The sequence below is a fragment of the Lissotriton vulgaris genome, chromosome 12 (genome assembly GCF_964263255.1).
Source record: "Lissotriton vulgaris chromosome 12, aLisVul1.2, whole genome shotgun sequence".
Taxonomy (NCBI): Eukaryota; Metazoa; Chordata; class Amphibia; order Caudata; family Salamandridae; genus Lissotriton; species Lissotriton vulgaris.
Window position 1 is genome coordinate 670,934,338 of NC_141700.1, and position 19,138 is coordinate 670,953,475.

A 19,138-nucleotide genomic window follows, 5' to 3' on the forward strand; every position below is an offset into this window, starting at 1 on the left:
CACAGAGATAATTTTAGCTTCACCATGTGTTTTTTCCACCTATTTAGCCAGGTGGAAAGTGATATTTAATTTCTCTATAAAAATAGAGACAGAAAACAACTATGAAATGATTATTAAATTATTAGGGTGCAGGGCCCTGGAGAGAGAGGACGCTTCTGAAGTCCTTCATCCTTCTTGTAAGGGTCAGTGCTGGACTGGGGGTAGCGGGTAACGGGCATTTCCCCGGTGGGCCGCCAGGGTGGGGGCCTGTTTTGGACTCCTAGGGGAGCATTTTAGTTACCAGGGGCCGATTTTGTAGCATAGCTGCAATATGGCCCCTCCAGAAACGAATGCGGCAGCAGTGAGATACGAGTTGTACTTTCCACTAGTCCCCCCACCACACTATCCCCCCCAGCCCCCCAGGGCCGGCCAAGCCGGCCAGGGCCGGTTTCGGTTCCAAGCCCAGCCCTGGTAACGGTCGGGTCTTTGTTATGGCATCTAACACATGTAATGTTGCACAGCGATTTAAAGTGCCCATCCTGTGAACGATGTCACAATAGATCTCAATACCCATCTGACATCATCAAACAAATGAACATTTTATAATGTCTGTTGTTGCTCATTGTTAGTGGTGTAGGACTGGGCAATGAGAACTGTTTATTTCTCTACATTGGATGGCCCCTTCAAGCAAGTGGAGAATATATAGCAAAGAGTTTAATCCTAACTCATTCAGGATGGGGATCCTACTGAGTGTGGAAGGAAGAAATGGACATCACAAAATATATAGTGTTGAGAGATGGATTTTTAAAAGTGATGAAGGTTAAGTCCACCTTGATCAAGGGATAAAGTGCCAAGCTGCCGACACGTATGTCATATATATATATATATATATATATATATATATATATATATATTACGCTCACAAATCCTTATCAGCTTCGATAAGAAAGACAGCACTCCAGCAATTAACAGGACACAGCTTTATTCAGCAAACAAACGTTTCGGCAATAACCTTCCTCTGTGTTTTTTACCGGTACCATGCCGTTTTGAATTTAAATGCAAGTTCGCTAGCAATGGTAGACAACAACAAGGGACTATCCCTTCCTTACACCACAATGGGCGCCATCTTGGAATGGGTTTAATATCTCCGAAAATCGGAGTATTCTCAAGACAGAAGGGTCTAAAAGCAATAAAGCCGTGGATCGGCTTGTGTCCCTTTCAAAGTGAGTACCTACTAGCAAACACAATAAATAAAGCATATAGAACTGCATATAGGTGTTCAACATATTTCATAACATGATTATAGAAATTCATTTCTCTTTTTTCTTTTTAAATTATTAGATGTACAAATAATTACAAATTACGAAATATCCACCTAAAAACGAGGGCTACCATACCACCGAAACTACAGAGAGAGAAACACAAATACTGGGGAACAAAAAGAATTATATAAGGAACACAATAATGTTCATGATATACTAGAACAACCCTATTACTTCAAGGCCATATACGACACCAACTGCACCTGACGGTGCTGAATGACTGATTATTTGCTCTTATTAGAAAGAGAATAATAATGTGGAGACGGGACAGCCCTGTTGTTTACTTCTCATAATAAAAACATGGTCTAAAACCTGACTGAAATTGAGCTACTAATTTCTAATGAAATTAAACTATTGATTTATCATATAACACTTTAATGCACCAAATGATCGTATCACTGAATCTTACTTTAGCCACTACCCCCTATAAGAAACATGATGAGTCATGATCAAATTTCTTTCAAGCATCCAATGGAGGTTGTTTGATGGTACAACTCATGCTTTAACCTCGCATGCCTGTACCACCAGGTCTCTGCCACGACTGGGTCTTTAGCACACATGCCTTTACTACGCAATTTCGTGGTAAAGACATGATGGGTACAGAGGGTGGCAGTCTAAAGATCATACCCCTGACCCCTGTCTTGTAAACTGTCCCTTTTCTCTCTCCCCTGTCCCCTTAAAATTAAACCCACACCCCAGAAACTACCCCAGCCCCCGCCTTGAGCCCTAAACTATTTCCTACATTCCTAAAGCAACCCGATCCTGCCCTGTAAACTGTCCCTTCTCCCCTGCCCTGAGCCCTAAAAAATAAACCCACAACCCAAAAACGACCCTGACCCCGACCCCCCTGCCATGAGCCCTAAAAACTATCCATTACATCCATAAACTACCTAAACCCTGCCCTGTAAATTGTCCCTTTCCCCCCCACCCTTAGCCCTAAAAACTGTCCCCCACCCTATAAACTCTCCAAACCCCCTCCTTAGTCTTAAAACATACCCCCACCCCGAAAAATATCCCCCTCCACCCCCAAGACCAAGCTCCAGCCCCACTTACCTCACTGTGTCCTTTACCGAGTCCAGAGGCTTCCGAGTCTGAGTCTTCCTCCTCCTGTCTTCCCCTTTGCCCGTCAACTTGACAGCACATTGCCTTAACCACTCATATGCTTTGTTAATGCGCATGCATGGATAAGGCAAGCATGGTACGGCTTGCGGAGAAATGGCACGTGTGGCTCAGCCTGTGTTGTTAAGACCGTTTCCTATCCAATGGAATCATACCAACCAACCTTGAACTTTAGCGGCATCAAATAAGGAAAAAGCATTATTCATATGGATCTTTTTTTGTCTAAAAAATATGTACTGCAGGCATGCTGTAATGTTTGATTGTTTCTTGATTCTTTTTTCTAGCGATCCCCGCCAGAGATGCCGCGTCATGCGATCCTGCAACCGGCACAACTCGAGCCGTGATGTGGACGGTCTCCTTGACAAACATGCGGGATATCCTGAAACTAAGCGCTACCGATGGTCTTAATCGAACCACTCCTCTCGACCTGAACTACCTTCCCAGCCTTAACCCCTTGCATGCTGATGACGGCCCCCAGCCGTCATGCACTACAGTGCTCGTGTGCTGATGATGGCTGGGGGCCGTCATGACCACACCCGCTATCGGAATGTGCCGCACAGGCGCAGAATCGCTGCAGCATGCAAGGGGTTAAGGATCAGCCTTGCATGAAAGGCAACTGTATATAATTCCGAGACAAACATGATTTATATATTTGTCCTGAAGATGATGCCATTTATTTTGTTTTTCGGCATCGAAACATCGTCGACACAATAGGATCATATGTAATGAATATGCTTGTGAATGCTATGTACAATGGTCACTCAAACTATAATCAAGTCTGTTCACTGATTATAAGTATACAGACTGATTTGCTCGCTCTTGCCTATATTTGTTGTTTTGTCTTGTTCACTGTAGATCAAGAGCTGTGCCCCCTTGACATGACTTTCTGATTTTGTGCATCGCCAAATAAATTCCTGTCCGGCTGGACAAAGGACATAAATACTATTCAGTTTGTGTCTATTCTTATCTTGATCCCCCAAACTACTAGGGTCCACTGCTTTTTGTAATAAGTTAACGCCCAAGGTCCCTAGTGTACTACCTTCGGGCTCCCTTGTTTCTTATAACTGAGTGCCATTTATATACATTTTTAATTGAAGGTGATTATGATGTGTGATCTGAGCCCTTTTGCAGCGACATGCTGTGATGTACTCTTATTTTTAAGATAAAAGAGATACGCAGACAAGCTAGACAACATTTATAATTTTTGCATAAGAACTGGTATCTGGTAAACATGATTATATAGGGGTTAGGGAATGGCACTCTTGTTTCTGGGTGGACATGCTGGCGTAGAGCCTTAAGATCAATATGCAGAGCCACCACTAACCACCTGAGGAATGTTGGAACTCATCCCATACACAAAGTGAATCAAATCTCAAGGGACAGATTTACTTTGATTTTTTATCAGGGTTGCATCACTTCTGTGGTGCAGACAAACGTGAAATACTTATTGGTATTTACTAAGCCAAGCAAAGCCATTTTGCATGGTTTTGCAAAGACAAAGTAACGCAATGCAGAACATAGTGCTGTCTTGCATTACCTTGTGCTGGAAAGGAGTTTCAAGGGTGGAACATAGGTGTTCCCAAGCATCCACCCACTGATTTAGGGGCATTCCCAGATTTACTAAATACAACATTGTATCAAACCGCTAAGCTTTCCTCAGTGAGGAGTAATGAGAAGTGTCTTTATTTCTCCTCAGTAGTTCCGCATTGTGCAGCAATCATGGAAAAAGGAATACGCCTCTGAGAATTATTTTTGTGCAGAGGTTATCCCTTCCTGAACAATACCAATCCAGTCTGTAAACAGGTAACCTTGTGTTAGAAATGGGTCTCCAATTAGCAGATGTTGGCACCCTTTCCAAGAAGGGAACACAATCCCAGCCAGGGTAAGTCAGATACAAACCCTAAATTAACCTGTGCTCACCCTCTGGTAGCTTGGCGCAGAGCAGTCAGGCTTAACTTCAGAGGCAATGTGTAAGTATTTGTGCAACACTTAAATTGCAGTAACTCAATGAAAATACTCCACAAAGGTTTGGAAAAATAGAACATATTTATCTGATTAAAATAAGACCAAAACAACAAAAATCCAAAAGGTAGAAGTCAAAATATGAATTTTTAAAGATTAAATGTGAAAATAGGGCTTAGAAGTCACTAGGGGGTCAAAGGGTTGCTTAAGGTCGAGATGAACCTGTGCAAAGTCAAAGTACAGGATGACAGTGATTGACAGCAGGTTGGCTACAGGACCCAGACAGGTCCAGCTGAAAAAATCCCTTATATGGAGTTTTGGTTAATGTCGGGAGTCTACTGAGTTGTCGTCAAGCTGCGCAATGGAGGCCTGATTCATGGTCATGCTCCATTGAAGTAAATGCAATGTGTTGTCATATTGTGCTAAACAGAGAGTTGTTGTCGAGCCGCACAAGCTGTGGATTCTTCATCATCAAGTAGGCTCTGATTTGGTGTCGAAGGAGATGCGGCAGAAATTCTCACACAGTCGATGAAATGCAATGGGGTTTGCAGAAATCAGCAGCAGAACTCACTTCTGTGGCCCAGAACTGGAGGGGGTACTTTGGGCAAGGATAGGACTCACAGTTGGCAGAGTGCAGCAACACCAACAGGATGGCAGGAAGTCTTTTCTGTGCCTGAGACTTCAGAAAACTGGAGGCAAGCCAGCAAGCCCTTGAAGTCACTCAGGGTTCAAGTGAGATGTGTCCAGTCCTTGTCCTCAGCACGGCAGAGATCAGCAGGCAGTAGGGCTGCTCAACAAAGCAGAGAAGCAGTTCCTCACAACAGCCAGTCACCGCATCCTTATAGCATAGCAGCCTTTACTTCAGCAGAGTTCTTCCCAGGTCCAGTAGTGTATTGATTTGGTAGGGTCACAGCCCTAGTACTTACTCCCAAAAGAGACTTACTTCAGAGGAACTCTCTGAAGTGCACAAGGATCCCTTTCAACTCGGCTCTGTCTGCCAGGCTCTCTGTGGGGGTTATTTAGCCCTGTGTGTGAGGACAGGCCAAAGCCTATTTACGTGTAAGTGTTAACCACCTCTCCCCATTCTTGCCCAGAAGGTTATCAGAATGCAGATGAATGCAGATGAGTCCTATCTCACAACCAGCCCTTCCTGTGTTTGTGAATGCCTAGAGGGAATGCACAAAGTGTAGCTGTCACCCAGCACAGATGTGCATTGTAGACAGGCAGCAGGAACACAGAGCAAAGTTTAAAGCAGAGAAATGTTCACTTTCTAAAAATGGCATTTCTAAAATAGTAATGTCAAATTCAACTTTACCACTAAAGAGGATTTATCATTACCATTCCACAGGTATGAAACATGATTTAGCTACTCCTTTCTAATCAGGAATCTTAAAGGTGTTTTAAGGAATTCCCAATGCAAACCTATGAGAGGAATAGCCCTCACAGTAGTGAAAAACAAATGTAGCTGTTTGTCTCTACCAGGACATGTAAAACTTGGAAGAACTTGTCCTACCTTTTATTTACACAGCACCTTGCCCTTAGGGTCAATTAGAGCCTCCCTTAGGGGTGGCATATGGGTAATAAAAGGGGAGGGTAAGGTTTGGCTAGTGGTTTTAAAGGCCGGGTCGAAATGGCAATGAACTGAACACACAAGACCTGCAAAGACAGGCCTGAGACAGGCTTGAACGGCTACTTCTGTGGGTGACACAGTCAGTGCTGTAGGCCCACTTGCAGCATTTAATTTACAGGATAAAGGAAGGAACTTACAAGTAAATTAAATATTTGAATCATGACATACATGTTTAGGGAGGAAGCACGTCCACGTTAGCACTGGTTAGCAGTGGGAAAACGCTCAGAGTGTTAAAGCAAACAAAAGTAATTCAGCAAAAAGAGGAGACAGAAAACAAAAAAGTTTGGGGTATCCCTGCAAAAATGGGCATTTCCTTCACATAGCATCTTGGTGCAAGGTGCCTACATTGGTGCTAGGCAGCCTCAAGTGCACCAACACAGCGAGAGAGCTGAAGAGTGCGATATCTTAGTAGATATGGCCCTTTTCAACTTTGTCTCATTCACGCGACGCAGTGCAGCAACTTGCCTTGCTGCCCTGCGTTGCATGAATTCACCCAGCTCAACCTCTCCCTCACGAAGGACCCCACCAGACTCAACTTCTAGAAAGGAATACAAGACTTGGCAGCCTGGATGAGCAACAGCTGCCTAAAGCTTTACTCAGAGAAGACTGAAGTCCTCGTCCACAGAACCACCCCATCAGCATGGAACAATACCTGGTAGCCCACCACCATCAGCAGCCCGCCGACCCCCACAGACCACGCCAGAATGCTCAGCATCCTACTCGACTAAGTAGAAATTTTCAATTAATTTTTCTATAATAAAAACAAATGTACACTCAGAGACAAAGGTGCCCAAATTAATTACTGCTCAGTGATTATACAGCATTTCCTGTATTGAAGCACCTTCTTTAAGAACATAGCTAATCTCCACGCTATATTCTCGTTTTCCAGTAACTGGAGTAAAAACATGGCTGGGCAACACTGTCAATATTTTTGTTTCCTCTCCGCCATCTTTATTCTTTCTCCGGTCTATGACGTTTTTTATTAATTGATGTCCCCTTTGGTTGTTTTTTTCAGTTTGCGTTTTTTTAGGCTCTTAAATTAAATTTTATTATATTTTCATTTTTTATTTATGTTGGGGACCCCTGGCAAAAAGATGGCGTTTGCCCTCAACATTGTAGAACATTGTTATCCCCCGGGCACTGCTAGCGGCTTCATTGAACGATATGAGGCAGCGAGTCAAGTCCCCTCTCTACCTCTGGGCTTGCACGTGCGCCTGAGCGTTGAGTCCGTTCTTGATACCGAACGGCTTAGTATGTCTTCGGTAATTATCTAGGGGTATGTGTTCTTTGGATATTTGTCCTTACATATCACAGGCATGAAAATATTGCTTTTCTGGTGGTGTGTGTATATATATTTTTTCACATGGTGTTGGTTTAAAATCCACTCTATATTCTTCTTATAGTCTGGTCTTTGCCTCTCGTTTTCACTTATCATTTATTTCACTTTTTCCTTTTCAAATCTGTGCAGTCTTTTCTTTTTTACGTATCCTCTGCAATATTCCAATTCGGGTACATCTTCTTTCTTGGTTGTGGTTTCCCAGCAGTTAAATTATGTTTTTTATAAGCCTTATCGACAGTTTGTCTCATTGTCCCTACAGATACTATTTAAGGATTCAATATAAGGATTTGAAGATACAGCCCTGACTCTGTATTAATTTACGCTGAATGAAATTTTTCAAATTGAATTTATTGGTATACTTCTGATTGTGGAGAAGATACTGAAGAGACTGTATACATTTATTGCGCCCTGACGAAGGATTGGTGGATATCGGCCCTGTTCCGAAACGCGCATCGTCGCTTCTTTTCACTTATTTGCTTGTTTTTATGTATATATTTGATCGTCAATTATTTGTAATTATCTGTAATTGTTGTCTTTTGTAAATGGTCTAGTGGTTTGGTTGATGATGGTCTGGATGGGTGTGAGAGTGTTGGATGTATTGAGGTTATGAGAGGGCTGTGCTGTTTATGTGTTTGAGATGTAAATAGAATGTATATATATATTGATGCCTTTTATGTTTTTGGATTCATCTTATGCCACAAAAAATAATAAATAGACATATGCTTTTCAAATAAAATGTTCTGGTTGGGACAATGATGATGTTTAAAAAGAATTGGAGTTAGTACCTAAATGTATATTATGTTCTAGGGGAGGTTCCCTTGTTCTTGATTCTAGTTTTTCCCTGCCTCCTCCTCCTAGTATTTGTATTCAGGTACCCCCGTGTGTTTTTGATCGACACTGCCTAAGCCCTTGATTTTTTTAAAAGGGAATAATCCAAACTTTCCTCAGCTCAATATAACATTTACAAAACAAGACCAAGTGCATTGTGGATTTTTCAGAGATTTTGTCACAGGGACAAGGTGATAGATCATGGGACCAATCGTTCATTTTCAGTAGTGTCACTAATCTATGTATGTTGCCCAATCTGAGGCTAGTCAAAAGGAATCTGTTGAACTTCCTGGGTACATAAGATATGTAAGGCTCTCACCTTCATCCCCAGCAGGCTGGACTAGGGAAACGCCCTCTACGCAGGCATAAACAAGTCCTTATTCTGCAACTTCCAGGCGATACAGAACACCGCTGCCAGACTCATCCTCTGCATCCCCTGACACAAGCAAATCAGCCAACACCTATGGAAGCTCCACTGGCTCCACATCGAGAAGAGAGTGACTTTCAAGATGCTCACCCATGCCTACAAATGCCTGCACAACTCCGGACCCCAATACCTCAATAGAATCACCCTCAATGTACCCTATAGAAACCACCTATCTGCCAACCTCGTCCTCGCCAAAACCCCACACATCCACAGAGCCAGAGCAGGGGGGAAGATCGTTCTCCTACATCTTGGCCAATATCTGGAACAAGCTCCCTATCGATATCTGGCGCATCCACTCCCTGAACACCTTCAGGAAGGCTCTCAAGACTTGGCTCTTTAGCTGAATGGAACTGCTGACCCCCCAGCGCCTTGAGACCCTCACGGGTGAGTAGCGTGCTTACAATTCCCTGATTGATTGATTAAGTAAATCTGTCCCTAAATATATTTTTCTCACATAATGTCCACCCCAAAAATAAAAGGGTGCATACCAACACATGGCAGATTACTCAAAGATCCAATGTGAAGCACAAATCTATCATCCCAGGAAAACAAAAACACATGGATGACCAAAAGAATACCAAAAAGCTCATGCAAGCAAGCAAAAGAGAGTCAATGAAAACACTTACAGTGAGTAGAACGAAAGCATGTGACAAAACAGTCTCTGAAACCATGGTGGAGCCCAGCTACTAAAACGTATTAAACAGACAATGTTGCAACCAAACAACGTTACAACCAAAAAGAGGATCTAATGAAAACAAATGTAAAGAGCTCAGCAGGTGGTGCAGTACTGAACCAACAAATATTAAGGGAGAAGACAGGAAAATGAAATATCAATGGCACTATTGAAACATAGGCAAATATTAAAATGGATGCTTGATGCAAAAAAGAATGACCTTACAAAGCTGCCAACAGCAAGAATATCCTCACTTTAGTTATAAAAAATATGGGGTCCTTATATTTTTCACATATAAGAGCATTTGTCCATTTCAATGATATGTGTTGGTGGTGAAATATGTAAAATTCCACCAAAGTCTCCCAACATCTGTCAAGATCCTTCGCAACCAGTTAAGTTCCCCACTTGCAATATAGCTCCTCCATCTGCAGATATTTGTGCTTTCTATTATAGTCAACAAATACATTTGTGCAAGGGTTTTTATTAACTCTGCCCAGCCCAGGTGGTTTTCCTGTCCCCAAATCTAGCATCAATATTTTCTTCTGTTTTGTGTTCTTCACTAAGGTTGAGTAGCAATCCAAAAAGACTTAGGGCCAGATGTAGGTAGTCCCATTTTGCCCATTCTAAAATACCAATTTTTACCGAACCGGTATTTTAGAATCGGAAAATGGGATGTAGGTAAAAAATCAGAAAAATATACCGAATCGGTAAAATTTGGAATCTCCGATTCAGTATTTACCGAATCGGTAAATACCGAATAGGTAAAATCCGTGGGATTTACTGAATCGGTATTTACTGATTCGGTAAATACCGAATCGGTAAATACCGAATCGGAGATACAAAATATAACCAATTGATCTTGTCAACCAATCAGGTTCAACCATCACACCCCACAACAAAGCAACAGAGGAACCAATCAATAAAATGCATCTACCCCACCCCACAACCAGGAAGTCGCCACACCCATGCAGGTGCAGAGTACCTGAACATTCTGGAGAGCTGTGAGACACTGAGCAACTGGCTGCCCTGAGCTGAGCTGAAGTGCACAATGGATTCCCAGGAGTCACAGAGGAAAAGAGCAGAGCGCAAGAGAAAACTGAAATTCAGCACAGCTGAACTGCAGGTGCTAGTGGAGGAGGTTGTGAGACACCACACCCAGCTATTTGGTAAGCAGTCTCTGCATGTTGCAGAGTCTGTGAAAAGAAACACCTGGCTGGGGATCTAGTCAAAGGTGAATGCCATCAGGGTCACAACCAGGGAAATTGATGACCTCAAAAAACGGTGGTATGATCTTAGGATCATAACCAAAAAAAAGCTGGCAGCACTGAAAAAAGAAGCCAGTCCCACAGGGGGAGGAAGGAGCAGGGCACCTGCCCTAACAGACCTGGAGCATCTGGTGGAGTCCACCCTGGAGCCAGAGAGTGTCCATGGGATAGGGGATGCTGACAGCTCAGCCAGAGCTGCATCAAAACAAGGTAAGCTGAATGGACATCAATCCTCCCTCCCTTCCCTGTCCCCCTTCCCAAATATGGTTGTGTGTCTCACACTCCAGTACAGGTATTAGGATTTACCTGCAATGCATCATTGGAGACGTAGTCATAGAATCATACATCACTACATACATCACAGAAAACAGCAAGGCATGCCATACACTACATCCATAAGCAGTTGAGGACTTTGCAATTGTGTGACATGAATGTTATTTAATAATGACACACAGGTGCACAGCACCACTGAGCCAATGTCCATATCTGTCCACAGGGGAGTCATTGCGCAGGACAGCGCCAGAAAGGGAGAAGAGAGCACCCCAAACCGAAAGGAGTGAGGACGCAGGCACAAGTGCAGGGCAAAGCACTGAGCCGCCACCCGCACTCACAGCACAGGCAGAATCAACACCAGAGCGACCCACCACAGCACTGCCTTGTTCACCTCTACTGTACGACTCACCACAGCAGGAACCTCCGAACTGGTAAGGCCAAGGAGGCATGATGTGCCCCCTCTCAGAATCTTGGAGACATCCGATGAAGATGAGAGGGAGGGTGACACCCAAACGGCTACACTAGAGCCAAACAACGCTGGGCAGCAGTCCACATCTGAAGGTGTGCGTACCGGTGCCAAACGCCGTAGGGTACGGAAGAGGAGCACATCTCAGGATGGAGAGGGGGTCTTGTGTGGGCTGGAGGTCACCATGGTCAAAGTACAGCGCCTGCAGGCAAAGGGAATATAATCTGTTCAGAGACAGGTGCGCCAGTTAAATACAAAGATTGGCAACATAGACCGGGGAATTAGCTCCATGGCAGAGAGCATGAAAGAAATGGCAGATGGAATAAGAGACATGTCGCAGGCCAGGATTGCTCTTAGTGAAAATTTCAAGTCAGACCGCACACAGAGGCGCCGGGTGAGGCAGTGTATGCAGCAAAATACAAAGGCAATGAACCGTCTTGCAACAGCCACCTCCCTGCTATGTTGGCGCTCTATGGCCATGCAAGAGGGCCTTGTGCATTGCTGCACAGATGTGTCTAGGGGGATGGGGAGAGTGACTTCTGCCATGGAACTGCTACTCACAAACCAGTCAGCCAACGCTGGGGACCAAGGTGTGGGGGACACAGATAACACCACCAGCAGGAGCAGCAGTAGCACTCCCATAGCAGACATCAGAAGGGGCAGCAGGCACCAATCTGCTGATCTTGGCTCTACAGCCACTGTTGAGACCCAGCCTCGGGCATCCCGCACTGTTGTGCATGGGCGCAAACAATAATGCTGCCCGAACTCCACAGGGCATGTCAGGGTGAAGTAACCTGTGACTGCCCAGTGAGGTAGTCAGACATTTAAGTACCATGGTGTGCCAATAGTAATGTGCCGTAGTGACCATTAAACTACGTCATTCACATGCAAAGCCTGGCTGTGTCTCCTTACTTACTTAGAAATAGCTGCGTGTGATCTCTGACCGTCTCAGTCTCCCATCTGTTGCTGGCGCTGCTCCTGCTGCATAGGGCTCTGGCTGTTCAGTTCCATCATCAATGTCCTCATGATGTGTTATTTCCACTTTTGTGCCTTTCTTGGTGGCAAGGTTGTGCAGCATGGCACAGGTTGCAATGATTTTACAACAGATGATAGAAGTGTACTGCCGTGCACCTCCGCTCTTGTGGAGTCAGCGGAACCTGCTTTTTAGAAGTCCAAATTTGCATCCAATAACGTTGCGTGTAGCTCTGTATGCCACATTGTAACGCCTCTCACTCCTGGTAGATGGATTCAGGTAGGGGGTGAGGACAAAGGACCGCGCAGCATAAGCGATATCGCCTAGGTTGAAAAGAGAGTGCCATAAGTTACATAATCCAAAAACATTCATCTGCAGTAACTATCAGGGCGTGTCGCAGTTATTTACCTAGCAGGTATCCTTCCCCAAATTCTCCAGCAACAAGGCGTGTGTAGATCCCACTGTTTTGGGATTTGTAGGAGTCGTGGGTGCTCCCAGGGAATTTGGCCACAATGTCTGTTATGTTGTTGCCAGCGTTGCATATCACCTGCACATTGATTGATAGGGTTGACATTCGGTTCCTGTATATGTATTATGTGGATGCAGTCGGGCAGATAGGGATGTGGGTGCCATCTATACAGCCTATGATGTGAGGAAAGTGTGCCAGTTGATAGACCTAGAACTAAGTTTTGGTCTTCAGCAGTGATGTATGTGTGTCAGGGAAGCTGATGTAATGATGCATTCTCTGCATCATGGCCTCCAGGAACTTCCCGAAGAAACGGGACAGGCAGCTCTGGGACACCCCACCTACTGCAGCAATCACACTCTGGTAACTCCCATATGCAAGCAGGTGTAGGCTACACAGCACCTGCACATGGGGTGGGATGGCGTGCGCCCTTGTGTTGGTGCTCCAGGAGTGGGTGCAGGTCCCTGATCAAGTCCAGGATGGTTTGGGGGTGTAGCCTGTACCTTTTCAATATCTCTGCCTCAGTGACTTGAAAGAGCATAATCCTCTGCCTGTAGACTTGATCCTCTCTTCTCCAGACCCTCTCTCCTGCCGCCTGTAGCCGTAGCCGCGTTGCAATGACGTAGAATGCCGCCATTCTGGTCACACTGTTGCATTTTGGGCCCTTTTTTATAGCCTGCACCTGGTTACCACCTGCTTTCACTCCATGGTAAATACCGACTCTTAAATACCGAATTTCATGAAATTCAGTATTTTTGAGGTTTCCTACATCTCAAAAGTAATTTTTAACCAATTCTTATTTACCAATTCGGTAAATATGAATTCGGTAAATTAGAATTCGGTAAATAAGAATGTGGTAAATTCCGATTCGGTAAATTACCGACTCTTATTTACAGAATCGGTCTATTTTAACCTCCTACATCTCAAAAGATAAATACCGGTCGGTAACGGCCGAAATTCTGTATTTTTGTCCGTTAACGACCGGTATTTGGCTACCTACATCTGGCCCTTAGGGCCTAATTATGAGCGAGGTTGTCCGATGGCCAACCAAACCCATGCTGTCAGTGCAGCCATTGTTGCACCAGTCGTCTGACCGCTGTATTATGAATTTGGTGGCTAGACTTTCATAGGACCGGTTCTATGGCCAGGGATCCATGATCAGTGCAGAGGTCAGAGACTACAATATGCTGGTGGCAGCTGGAGTTTCCTCACTGCACTCCTTTTTATGGCAGTGAGCCCTCCATGAAAAGGGTAGAGGTGAGGAAACGAAGGGAGCCCTACAGGGCCCTTTGGTGCCTCAGTTCCCGAGGGTGCATACAGAAGGGCACATGGTGTGCCCCCCTACCTTTCTGCAACCCCAGTTCCAGCACGGCATGGACTTCACTGTCCATGTAGTGCAGGAACGCTCTGTGGCAGTGCCACTGCGCTGCCTTTCTAAGGCTCACATAAAAGTCTTTGAAAGGCATCGCTGTGGGCCAGCCACAGAGGACGGCCTTTAACTCGCAATCAGGTGAGTGGTGTGTGGACGACTTTGGCGTTCTTGGAGCAGGGTGCTGGCATGGTGGCCCACTCCAAGACTGCCAAAGTCATAATCAGCCCCTTAGAGTTAAAAGGAAATATAGCACTGTACCCGAAAGACAACTGAGCCAGCAAAAAGGTTGTGCTAAGACAAGCAACTTCTGGATAGAAATGTTTATTGGACAGTTGGGGTGCTGATTGAATCATTTACTTCTGACGCATTCTGATACGCACTAAAGCCATCATTAAGGGCCTGATTACGATGGCAGTTGGACAGCACACCGACAGGCCATCAGTGGCGGTCTGACTGCCGACAAGCCTTCGGTCTGACCACTGCATTACAATGCAGGCGGACAGACCCTAATCTGTCAGAGGGAAGACCGCGGCCTCTGACGGGAACATCTGATCCCTACGGGGCATTTGTCTGAATGGCATTCTTAATGGAGGCAAGCACCGCCGTCCGGATTACGCTATCCCTTTCCGCCTGTCTTTGAATGGCAGGAAGACATCCAGAAACAGATTTTGGGGACCCCAAACAGAGCCCCATCCATCGTGGGCCACCGTAAAGTGGCCTGTCCATGCACCGTGTGCATGCACCATATGGTGCATGGCACAAAGTGCTCCTGTACAATGCAGCTTGTGTTGAGGCAATCTTCCTGGGCTGCAGCACAAGTCCCCGTGTAAAGGAGCACTTTCTGACCGCAAGCCCAGTGGTCACATCCTAATGTGGTGGTCAGACTGCCGACTACTTGTCGGGCGGTCTCCTGACCGCCGTGATAGCGTTTGGTGGTCGGACCAACCACCATCTTAATCGGGGCCTATGTGTCCTAATAACATGCAATCTTTACTCCTATAACTACACATATCAGAAGAATACGTTTTTGCATGTGTTTCTCTGACTAGGTACATACTGTGTGTGAAAAAAATGCATCTTGCAGAATAATTCCTGCATTTATCAGGGGTGAGGGATATACATGCTACATGTTGGGACATGCAGATTTGTGTGTAGTAGGTGATCACTATTACACATGATAGATTCCACACCCATTGCTGCTGGTTTTAATTATATGCAATAATTAGCACAAACAACCTGCCTCTCTTATTAAGAACCCAAAAATCTGAAACCCTGGTTTAATACTGTATGCCTGTTGTCCATTTTTTTTTACCATTAATGCATTTGTTTACTAAATATTTTTTGTTTCACAAAGGGAGTGTACTGCTATTTATGAGTCAAATGTTCAGTCTAGTTGAATTACCCACCGTTATCAGCTGTGTATGGGAGTGCACAGAAATCTGTAAATCACAAACATCTTTGCAACTATCTGGACCACCACCAAGTACTCTTCTTCAAAGAATATGACCATCTCCACTCTGGGACAGACGCCAGATGCTCCTTCCTAATTCAGTTACTGTAATGGGATGCGGCTTGATGTATTTGAAGATAGGCTGCAATGTGTATCCATCTTGCTGTAGGGCAGAGAAAGCATCTATATAATTGTAATGCCGTTGAAGACGGTCAGGCAGAGGAGATTGTGGGGGTGAACCAAAATACCTTTACGATAAAGAAAAAACAAACAATAAATTTGATTTAAAGACCACAGCATGTCCTAGTTACATATTCATATATGCAAGCTCTATATGTACACTGACATTAATATTTAATTAATATGATTTATGTGTTGTTTGCTACCACAGATATTTTCTGAATTAGAACATTGTAAGCATCATGTTTTATTATTTCCCAACTCAATGGTAGCCCTTTTATCGGTTTCCCATGAATGAAAGTTAGCCGTTCCTGTGAAGTTCAAGATCTCAGAAGCAAGTGCATGATACAAAATGTGAGAGTGGTACCCAACGAAAAAAATTCAAATGTGAAACTACAATCTTCTAATGACTTACTTAGTTCTCTCCATGAGAGATATCTGCTCTATTGAAATGTGTTGGATGAGTAGCAAATATGTGCTTTCCCTAACTGTGTAAATGTGCCCATGAAACAGTGTCTTGCCTTGAGGACCCATGGTCCCAATGGCTTTCTGCTAAGTTTCATTAGATTTCCTGTTAACTGGCAAATGGAAATCAAATAGAGCAGAGCTCTGTAAGTGATCAGAGATCTACAGCGTGATTTTCACCCTACATCTAATATTGACAATTATTATGATTCAATGATGCCATGTGATAAACTTCCAGAAAGAAGAGTGTATAAGAGAGATTTCCTTAAAAGCGTAGCAATCATGGTTAGTCATAAGGTATACGTTCCAAGCAGATTGAATAATTACTTTCCTCTTAATTGACTTGGTGAAGAGGCTGCAGGCTGATTTAAACACCCATGTGCATGGACTTTCTTTGTTAAGCATATGGTGCCAAAATGCGGCTCATGTCTCAGGTTCTTTGATCCAACCAACATTGAAAGAGTAGGAGGGAAGAGATTTATTTTAAATAGAAAACTGTTGGTAAACATCTTGTTAGAAAATGGGACTTAGCATTTACAGGGAGCTAATGTTACAAGAAATGTATATTCCCACAAATAAGAAAAAGTGGGTTTGTGGCTATTACCTTTTTTAACTGGTCCATAAATCCTGTGAACAAATTGTAGGAAATGGCTGTTTTTGCCACAAAGTGGCCCATCCACAGGGCTTTCAATTCACATGGTGCCACCGTGGGCTTCACATGATCAGCCGGTGAGGAATCAATATCACATTGTGAGCACAAGATGAACTGGAAACCTCGACCAAGAACAGGCTTTCAGCTCTGCACAGTTGAGGCAAATTATGTGCTTTAAAACCTACCCAGGACATAGGAGGAGGTGTTAGAAACGTTTGTGATTTTGGGAAGTGTATGATTGTTTGAACAGACAACACTGAGAACAAAACCCTGCCCCTTATTTATAACTCTGCCCCCATCCAAGGCCTTTTTATGGCTGCTCAGGCAGTGACGGAATCAAATCACAGTCTGTCACTCCAGTGGTGCACCCTCTCTGAATCATCTTGAGGCAAGAGTACCATGCTGCTGTCATGCATTGACAGAATCAGGTTAAATAAAGAATAGGTAGAATCCAAGATAGTTCTGGATCTGCCTAGTTGTGGAAGTTCTGGAAGCCTGGTCTTTGCCCTGTTGAGTGTGAGCAGCACCAGAGTTGCTTGACATTAGCACTCCTGTTCCATGGAAATGAAAAGCTTTCCCAGTTTAGAGTGAGTTCAGAGTGAGTTTCTCCTGATCGGGAGCCTTCCTAAAATATATGGAAGCTAGAGGAAAGCACCGATGGATCTGAAAGGATGTTACCCTCAAGCATCACAGATTCCTAATGTTACTTTGTCTCCAGTCACTACCAACTTCCATTGGGGACATAGAACTAGATGTAAGAAATGATTTTGCATTCGCAAACACTTCGATTCAAAGTTTGTGACTGCAAAAAAGTTTCTGGTCATATACCAAATCCATTTTAGTAGTCTGTAAAGTTTTACTGATTCCTGTAAAGGATTTGTGAAAGAATACTGATTTTGTATTTGTAAGGGGTGTGTTTTCAATGTCACTTCCAAATACCAAATCAGTATCAGATATATCAATGGTTTGCAACCAGTATTGCGAGATATTCCACCAAAATATTGAATTAAACATATTTTGACACAATATTATTCTGTCACTATATATATATATATATATATATATATATATATATATATATATATATATTACCTACTGGCGGTCGCCAGTAGGTAGTTATAGTTAGGATTTTTTTCAATGTTAAATCTCAAAATTCTATTTGGAATAACTTTGGCACCGGTTGACGAATCTGCCTGAAAATTTCATGAAAATGGCCTCGTCGAGCTCCGAACCTTCCCTGAAAGTTTGGGGGGGATACAATAAGCGGGGGCCGAGATAAAAGGGGGGTCCCAAAACGCGTTTTCCCCATGTTAATTTCCATAGGGCGGTCGATTTCACTTTTAGCCCGAACGGCTGAATGGATTTACACCAAACTTGGCAAAATTGTAGGGACTGGTAGCCCGATGTGCCTTTGCTATGTCTCAAGATATGTGCTCCAGTGGATTTTGAGTAATTTAGGTTCAAAAAAATATATATATCTATAGCAGCGCACCGGTGCGCGCACCGGAGTGCGCTCCAGGCGCGACACGCGAGGTGCGCATGGAAAGCTGATTGGCTCTCGGGTGTCTGTAAACATTCCAAACAGTCCAGAGCGGTCGCCATCTTGTGTCTCGGTAAAATCGAGACATAAGAGGTGGCTAAAACAAAGTGGGAACTGACCATAAGGCGTCAGGGATAGACCCCTTTGACCCCCTAGGTTTGATGTGGGGGCTATAAAAGGGCCCCGCGGGGCATTTAAAATATATATTTTTTTTTCGTTTTGCGCGGGGGAAGCGCTCGGTGCGCGCACCAGGTAGCGCACCGGGGAGCGTAAAATGAGGGAAAAAGATGACAGAGTTTTAAAAAAATGAAGTTTTTATTTAGAAATTGGAGGTAGTTCTTAAAAGAACTTTTTTTTTCTTCTTTTTGTTGTTTTATATTTTTTTTGTGTTTTTGGAACTTTTTGAACTTTTTTTGGCTTTTCAAAACAGTTTTATATTTTTTTTTGTATTTTTTAGGGGGAGAAACAAAAAAAGGGAATTGAAACTGGCTCAACTGGAGCAAAAAAACAAAAAACCCAAAAAATTATTTCTTTTTGGGGCACTTGTGATTATCACCTGCAAGGACGATGAGCTTAATACTTTGTTCCCCATAGGAGATAAGCTTGCCACAAGCAGTACAAGTAATTTTAAAATCAGCAAATCTCGGCTGAATGCAAGGCATCACCTCAGATGTTTCTGGTTGCGAGGAAGTGGGTTGGTTTCTTTGGGAGGGGGTCCTTGATGACTGGGGGAGGTTACTGGCCAGTTCCCGGAACT